The sequence below is a fragment of the Archocentrus centrarchus genome, chromosome 5 (genome assembly GCF_007364275.1).
Source record: "Archocentrus centrarchus isolate MPI-CPG fArcCen1 chromosome 5, fArcCen1, whole genome shotgun sequence".
NCBI classification, from domain to species: Eukaryota; Metazoa; Chordata; class Actinopteri; order Cichliformes; family Cichlidae; genus Archocentrus; species Archocentrus centrarchus.
This window is the reverse complement of record NC_044350.1, coordinates 1,713,716-1,722,982: the sequence shown is the minus strand read 5'-3', so window position 1 is coordinate 1,722,982 and position 9,267 is coordinate 1,713,716.

The window sequence follows — 9,267 nt, the reverse complement described above, 5'->3', positions numbered from 1 at the left end:
TTTTGGGGGGGCAGTGTGGGCAAGCGCTGACGACCAACAGTTGGCGCTTGTGGCATAACTGTCCCCTCAATTTTAACTGCACCCTATACACCTCATTCACTCACAAACATTAACACATAGACCTACAAGTTGGGGAGGAGGAGGGGTGGATGGGTCATCTTACACCCCGATTTCTTGCGTCTCGCCCGGGGTAGGGGTCGGGTGGTTCCTTGGGGACCGGGCTGGTGGCGTCCTGGGGTCGCTGTTGGCCCTGGGGTGGTTTCCACTTGCCCCGCCTTCAGAGGGTGGGTAGCTATGGATGAATGTGTGTCTTTGTGTATTTGTCACCGTCTCCGTGAGTATGGGTGGGTGAGTGAATGTGTATGTATGGCATATCTGTGTGTGGGTAAGTATGTATGGGCATGTATGAGTATCTGTGTATAAATGTGTACACGGGTGTCTGGGTGTGTTTGTATGTATGGCTGGACCTGGGTCTGGGCCTTGTGCCTTGCCTCCTGGCCACTCCTTGCTGGTTGCCTCCTCCCCCCTACCCCCCTGGGAGGGGGGTGCCTCGGGGTTCCTGGGTGGGGCTGGGTGTTCTGGCGTGGGTACTGGCCTGCCCCCCTTGGGGGTGCGGTGCGGGGCTGCGTTGGCTTCTTCGGCGTGGGGGGGGGCTCTGTGGAGGGTCGGGCGGTCCTTGGGTGCCGTGGGCCCGGGAGCCCTGCCGCCGGCCAGTGCAGGGGGCTGGCCGCTGGGGGGGGGCTGGCTTCTCATCGCCTTGGGTTCCCTGGAGCCCTCGCTCCTCGACTGGGGGGGCTCCGTCTGAGACCACCCTCTCCCGTCTGCTGGGGTAGGTGTGCGGTTGTCTTTGGACTGAGTGGCCGGGGGTCTTCCTGGCTCTTGGTGGGCTGCTGGTGGCCTGGGGTTCCGGGGGCTTTCCGTACCTGCCTCTGGCTTCTGATGGGTGGAGCTGCAGCGTTTTGCCCTCATTGGTAAGTACGTTCCATGACACAGACACAAACATGACACAGACACAAACGCCCACTCAATCACAACTCAACAAAATTGTTGGTGTGCGTAACATGCTTTGTTAGTTTTGTTTTTCACACACAAATTTATTTTTGCAAGTATTGATAGTATTTTTTTATATGTTAAAGTGATGAAGTATCTGATTAATAGACTTGTGCTCTTTCCCCTTTTTTTTTTTTTTTTTTTTTTGCTCCCTTTCTCTCTCCCTTTTTCTTCTCTTTATTTTCCTCTTCTTCAGCCTGTCAGCTCTGGCTGTTACATAGTATGTGGAAAAATAACTCAGATAAATAAAATAAAGGGTTAAAACAACAACAAGAAGAGCCTATTGAGAACCTATAGAGCTCATCTTGAAATAGCAAATATGTTTGGCACAACAACGCATTCAGATCACAGTTCTGCTTGCAAGATCTACCAGACATGACAGGCTAAAAAAAAAAAAAAAAAAAAAAAAAAAAAAAGAAATGACATATTCTTACCTCCCTACCTATAATCAACACAGGAGAAAACTGTTTAACCAAACTAGTGGCTCACCCCTACCCACTCTGAATCAGAAGCCTCATTTTCAGTTGTGGCTGGTTGGAAGCTTGGGACACAAATGACGTTCTCTCTCTGCATTGTCCGTTCAGCCTCCAAAGTAGGGCATGACCCTCATCCGCAGCCAATCGTCTGCAGGCAGGAGGGCACCGCACCAACCGCAACCAGGCACCTGCACAAACAAATTAGCATGACACATACCCCTCTGCAGATGTAACAAGAGCCTTCCTCTGCCTGGACCCGGTGATTCAGAGAACCTTCAGAAATTGCTGTAACAACTTTCCAATTAATCCTCTGCAGCCGACTTCAACGGGACAGGTGGACACCTTCCACCCAGCTTCTTTGAATACCGCAGCCAGCTCACTGTACTTCTCCTTCTTCCTCTCAAAGGCTGCTTTTATGCCTTCTTCCCAGTTCAACCATGATCACCGTTTTTTCAAAAGTTGATCACAGGACAATATCTGGCCTGAGGGAAATTACCATGATCTCATGGGGGAACTGAAGCTGCCGGTCCCAGTTAGCCCTCATCTTCCACTTGCCAGCCAGGTGAACCACTCCCTCTGATTGGTGTTCTGCATCACTGTTCCCTGCCTGATGATCGTGGTTGGAAGCTTGATGGGCTGATCTTATTCGCCTTGAGTCTGTGCACTTCCAAGATCTCAGCCAGCTTTCACAACACCAGTTGTCGCGCCATCAGTACCAGGTCAGAGCTTCAGAGCTTACAACCTGTAAGAATGTGCTGCAACCCCACAGCATGTCTTTTTTCTCTCCCCTCAGCCCAACCAGTTGTGGCAGTCAGGCCCCTCCCTGAGCCTGGTTCTGTCAGAGGTTTCTTCCTGTTAAAAGGGAGTTGTTCCTTCCCACTGTCGCCAAGTGCTTGCTCATAGGGGGTCGTTTTGACTGTTGGGTTTTCTCTGTATTATTGTAGGGTCTTTACCCACAATACAAAGTGCCTTGAGGCGACTGTTTGTTGTGATTCATTGCTATATAAATAAAATTGAATTGAATTGAATTGGGGTTCTAGATGTCGCAGAGGTGGCAGTTTGTTTCAGACCCATACCACATGTGAAGGCTTCTGGGACTTGAGAGGGTATTGTATGTAGATCTGATGAGGAAGCTCAGTCTTGACTGTGGGATCTTCCACATATCAGCCCTGAGTTGTATCCATTTGCCAGATCCTGCCAGACCATGGCCACCTCTGGATCTGACTTAGCATGCTTGGCTGTCTGGATTTGCTCGACACAGCCAGTAAAACCTGGGACTCCTGCCTTCTGACTGCTTGTGTCGATATAATTGTTAGACAGCAGGTAGTGAGTCATGTGTCTTGCCATGACAGAGAGAAAGATCTTCCCTTCTACACTGAGTAAGACAGTACCTCTGAACTGGGGGATGTTTCAAGCATCTTTCTCCTTTGGGATAAAGGTGGTTAAGGCTCTGTACAATGCTGATGGGATGGACTGGGTCTTCCAAATGGTGCACATCAGTCTCCACAATAGCTTTAGTACCTTGGGACAGTTTTTATATACATTGTAAGGTATGCCATTTGGCCCAGGTGCAGATGCAGAAGTTGCTTTCTCGACCACTTGATGAATCTCCTTCCACTTGGGAGGTGTAGATTACACCCACATGTGGGACGGGGCACATAACCTGGTGACCAGAAGGGGCGTTTTCTGTTACCATCACTAAGCTATGCTTAGATGTGGCTTTCCAGCTCTTGTGCAGTGGCCTCCAGATTCCCAGATTTCTTTTCCTCCGGCAGTTCTCGAGCATACTTAAAGTGATGGCGGAAGAAGCTTGCACATGCCTTCTCCTTCCTGCCCCTTTGCCCCCAAATCCATTCCGCTCTCCTCAGGTTTGATAGCCTGGATCTTAATTGGTCCCAGATAGCTTTCACGCCCTCCTTTCCAAATACCAAGACAGCATTGAAAAATACTGGCCTTTTGTCTGAAATCATTATTATGATTGAGACTGAAATCTCAGTGTTTAATAAATGTTTGATCAACATTAAAATACTGATTATTTATAGGTGTTCTGGTTATGATCAATTAATCTATTTGTAGCTGACCAGGTTAAAACAATGAGTATAGTCATCTAGGGAATTAAGGCCAGTATCACTTGGTCTATTCCACTCCACTCCTTTCACAGTGGCACATTCCATCTTGAAAATGCAGTCATCCTTTAAGGTGCACAGATACAGTCATGTGGACAAGAAAGTTTTCACCGGACTCTGCATCCCTGTGAAGTCCACCCTTACTGTTTCCATGGGAATTAAAAGGGTAAGTAGCAGCCACATACTTCTAATCAAACACATTTGATTAACTTATATCATCAAGCAAAACCACCACCATAAAAGCAGATGTTTTGGCAGTTTGCTGGTTTGGAGCATTTAGGCGTGTGTTATCAGAACGCTGCAATCTTCCCAGGCATGGATGTCCCAGCAAATTTACCCCAAGGTCAGACCATGCAATGCTCACAGAAATTGCAAAAACCCCAAGAGCTACACCTCAGACTCTACAGGCTTCAGTCAGCATGTTAAATGTTAGTTCAGGACAGTATAATTAGAAAAAAACTGAACAGGTATGGCTTGTCAGGTAGGGTTGCCAGGAGAAAGCCTCTTCTCTCTAAAAAGAACATGGCAGTATGGCTTTGTTTGCAAAGTTACATCTGAAGAAACCACAATAATTGGGCCTACTTTAATAATTTGTACCTGGAAACATTCTTACCCTGTGCAAAAAATGAGTTTGCAAATAAAATCACCATCAGACACATGTGCACCAGCCTATTCTGTTTTTACCACCATGTGTATGTTAGTAAATCAGCCTTCTGATTTACTAACCCCTTGATTTACTAGTAAATCAAGGGGCTCCTGCTCGCTGCCTGGAGGTGAAGTGGAGAAAGTAGTGACAATGATCTCAAAGAGAAGCTTGGTAAAAAAGGTAAAAAAAGAAGGACAAAGTACAACTGGAGAAACTTACTGTAAATAATAGTGTATGAAGGCTGAGAAGGAAGCCAGAAAAGGGGCAGCTTTCCAAAGTTTTTCCACAAGAGCGACAACCACTTTTTAAAAATAAATAAATATGTGTAGGCTGAAATAACACTTCCCCTGAGACACTCACTGTGGCTCAAGTTAAAAAAAAAAAAAGTTTGGAATCAAAGTTAATATGAAAAAAGACTAACAGACTACAAGAAATAAAACAGGTGGAGGACAAAAAGGCAAATGACCTGCCAGCCCCAGATGAGAAATTCACACCAATGAAAAAGAAACCAAGCATGTGAAAGACTGATAAAATCATGCATTCACTGAATGATTAGTTCAAGATATCATAGTCAAAGGTTATTCTGCAAGATATTAAATGATGGGGTGTACTTGGTTTTTTGCAGTACTGTATACATATAACTATGTGTGTGCATTTTGGTAAATTAGCTTAAATGTGTGCAAACCAAAACAAAGAAAAACTGTTATTTAGAAGGATTTATTCTAAAAAATGTTAACTTATTTCTTGAGGTTATTTCAGTCAAACAATCAGCTGGTAAAATGGCCCTGTTGTTCAGTATACTAAAGGATCTCAAAGATACAACGTTGTCTGACAAACAAAGCTCAGTTTATTCACATATCCCAGTTTCATATCAGAACACAATGCTGTTAAATTTAAGCCATGTACACTGCTCAAAAAAAAGAAAGGAACAAATTTTAATCAGAGTGGAGCATCAAGTCAGTTAAACTCCTGGGATATTGATCTGGTCAGTTAAGTAGTGGGGATGGATGGGGGGGTGTTAATCAGTTTTAGCTGCTTTGGTGTTAATGAAATTAACAACAGGTGCACTAGGGGGGGGCACATGACACAACCCCCCCAAAACAGGAATGGTTTACAGGTGGAGGCCACTGACATTTTCCCCTCCTCATGTTTTCTCACTAGTTTTGCATTTGGCTAGGGTCAGCGTCACCACTGGTAGCATGAGGTGATACTTGGGCCCTACAGAGGGTGCACAGGTAGTCCAGCTCCTCCAGGATGCCACATCAATACGTACCATTGCCAGAAGGTTTGCTGTGTCTCCAACCTGAAGAAAAGCTAACTTTGTAGCTGCTCCCAATAAACAAACAGCACTGAAAATCTAAAGTAAAGCTACAGAAGTTAAAATGAAATATGCAGATGAACTGTTTGCTTGGTCTGATATGACGTTTAAATTAGGCAACTTCAGAAGCCGTCCTACTTCATATGGCAGTGATATCTACGACAAGCAGGGATGAGTCTAAAGGGGGACATTGGGTGTACTAGACCATATTTATTTCAAGGCTTTAGAAACATTATTTTGGGGATTTAGATTCATGTAAAATATAAATATTAATATTTAAAAATATATTTTTTGTAAAAAGCTTTTATTCTCTAGGCCAGTAAATATATACATGGTGCCAGCAACATTCTGAGCTGCTGACATGGGGCTGTTGGGTTCGACAGTGAATTATTAATTAACCCTGGGGGCCTCTTGGGTGATCTGTTATGGGCATGTCTTACCGGGAGGAGGCCCCAGGGTAGACCCAGGAAATACTGGAGAGATTATATCTCTTGGCTGGGCTGGGGACACCTCAGTATTCACCAGGATAACATTCATTTTTCACATGTATACCATCAGAATGTCTGTTTTCTGCAGCAGGAAATTTGCATCCCAGCGTAGGACAAACCTCAGTTCTGAGAAAGTTGACATGCTCACTTACAGACACTCATGCTGACTCATTCACACTTATACAATTAAAAAAAAACTCCATAGAACACATACACAACAAAGGACGTTCCAAATGGGTCTCACACACTCAAACACATGTGACCACTGCACCGGCGACACTGCTGAGAACTACGTGCATGCTATATGGTCTTGTACGCCTGTTCAGAGATTCTGGCAGAGGATACAGTGGCTTGCAAAAGTATTCATACCCCTTGAACTTTTCCATATTTTGTCACATTACAACCACAAACATAAATATATTTCACTGGAATTTAATGTGAAAGACCAACACAAAGTGGTCTTTGTGTTGGTCAAAAAATTGTGAAGTGGAAAGAAAATTATACATGATTCAAAACATTTTTTGCAAATAAAAAACTGAAAAGTTCGGTGTGCAAAAGTATTGAGCCCCCTTTTCTCTGAGTGCAACCTCTGACGTTGCCTGATGACTGCTAATGACTAAAAAGAGTCCACCTGTGTGTAATCTAATCTCAGTACAAATACAGCTGCTCCGTGACGGCCTCAGAGGTTGGTTAAGAGAATATTGGGGAGTAAACAGCATCATGAAGTCCAAAGAACACAGCAGACAGGTCAGGAATAAGGTTGTGGAGAAGTTTAAAGCAGGCTTAAGCTATAAAAAGATTTTCCAAGCTTTGAACATGTCACAGAGCACTGTTCAATCCATCATCTGGAAATGGAAGAGTATGGCACAACTGTAAACCTACCAAGACAAGGCCGTCCACCTAAACTTACAGGCCGAACAAGGAGAGCACTGATCAGAGATGCAGCCAAGAGGCCCACGGTGACTCTGGACGAAATGCAGAGATCCACAGCTCAGGTGGGGGAATCTGTCCACAGGACAACTATTAGTCGTGCACTGCACAAATGTAGTCTTTATGGAAGAGTCAAGAAGAAAGCCATTGTTAAAAGAAAACCATAAAAAGTCCCGTTTGCAGTTTGCTAGAAGCCATGTTGGGGACACAGCAAACATGTGGAACAAGGTGCTTTGGTCAGATGAGACCAAAATTGAACTTTTTGGCCAAAATGCAAAACGCTATGTGTGGTGGACAATTAACACTGCACATCACTGTGAACACACCATCCCCACTGTCAAATATGGTGGTGGCAGCATCACCACTGGGGCTGCTTCTCTTCAGCAGGGACAGGGAAGTTGGTCAGAGTTGATGGGAAGATGGATGGAGCCAAATACAGGACAATCTTGGAAGAAAACCTGTTGGAGTCTGCAAAAGACTTGAGACTGGGGCGGAGGTTCACCTTCCAGCAGGACAACGACCCTAAACATAAAGCCAGGGCTACAATGGAATGGTTTAAAACCAAACATATTCATGTGTTAAAATGGCCCAGTCAAAGTCCAGACCTAAACCCAATCGAGAATTTGTGGCAAGATCTGAAAACTGCTGTTCACAAACGCTCTCCATCTAATCTGACTGAGCTTGAGCTGTTTTGCAAAGAAGAATGGGCAAAAATTTCAGTCACTAGATGTGCAAAGCTTCGGACACCTTTCTATCAGAACCAGCTTTAAAGTTTTTGGTTTTTTTTGAGTTACAGTAACTCATCTGTTGGATCGCACAGGTCAGCCTTCGCTCCCCATCTCCATCAATGGGTTATCGGCCCATGACCCCGTCACTGGTTCGCTTCCTGTCAGTGGTCATAAAGTTGCGCCTCAACATCACATTCTAAATGTGATCCGTTTTGCTGAATGCCACACTTTAAAATTGGTTCCATCCTGCAGGCTTCTATCAGTCACCATCCTAAATATAATTCTGTAATGGCAGAGCTAATCAACCTGCAGAGACATTAGCAAAGCCTGTTAAATAAATATGCTTAAATCCAAAGAGACATTAAAAATGCCACCTACACCCATACAGGGCTATTGCAAGGATTTTCTAGTTTAGATTTTCACTGTAGCCAAATTATGAAATTGTATTTAATAGTTTTTATAATTCTTTTACTGTCCAGGTCTTCTTCCCCACTTCCTGAGGTGGGAGGTGGAGGAAGACGACCTCCCACCGCCTCACTGCCACACAAACACTGTTTTATCTTGGCTTTCCATTACACTTCCAAATCAGGTTAGTGGGCTGTTTACTGTGACACTGATATTGTCATTTGTTGTCACTCCAAATTTCAACATAGTTGCTATAATTTGTTTTACATGTTTATATGGCAAAAATTTGATCACAGCAGGGTTTTGTGTATTGTCCAATGATGGGATGTAATATTTGCTTCATCTCCTAGAATGCCCAGACATGTTCATATTACAGTGTATGGCATGGAACAAAATAGAGGAGCACAACATAAGCACTATGATTTGTAAAATATTCCACAAGGTAGTCTGTGTCAGTTAATTGCACTTATGCATTATCTGCAAAAGAAAACTCATCTGCACTGGGAAATGTTACTTTTCCTTTATTCCAAACTGCCACCTGGACTTCAATTCACTTTTCATTGTAGCTTGTTATCCACCAACAAGTAATGGCATTTTATAACCAAAAAGGCAAAAATTAAAATTCTTTAAAGAAAAAAAAAAATGTATCAGCTATACAAAGAACAAAATCCTTTACACAGAGGACAGTGCAATGCAGCATTTCAACAAGTTAAAATATTCATTTGTAAAACAATGTTCTGCCCCAATAATCAGATTGAGGGTGATGCAAAAAAAAAAAAAAAAGTTTGTAAATGAAGAGTAAAATGGCAGTTATGGCAGTGATGTTTTCTGAAGGCCGTGCCAAACTAAAACCAAATGTCAGAACTGAACTTAATGAGAAAGCTTAAAACCTGAAAGGGAGATGTGGCTGCAGTCTGAGCTGCATGAAATTAAACAGGGAAGACTGCTCTGCTGTCAGTTTGTCAGGTTTTTTTTTTTTCAATAAAAAACAAAACCACTGTAGCCCATGCAAAGAACTGATACATGCCACAAAATGCATCCATTACATACAAATTACTTCCTGTATCAGGATGAATGAAAACTCAAGTGACTTAAAACAT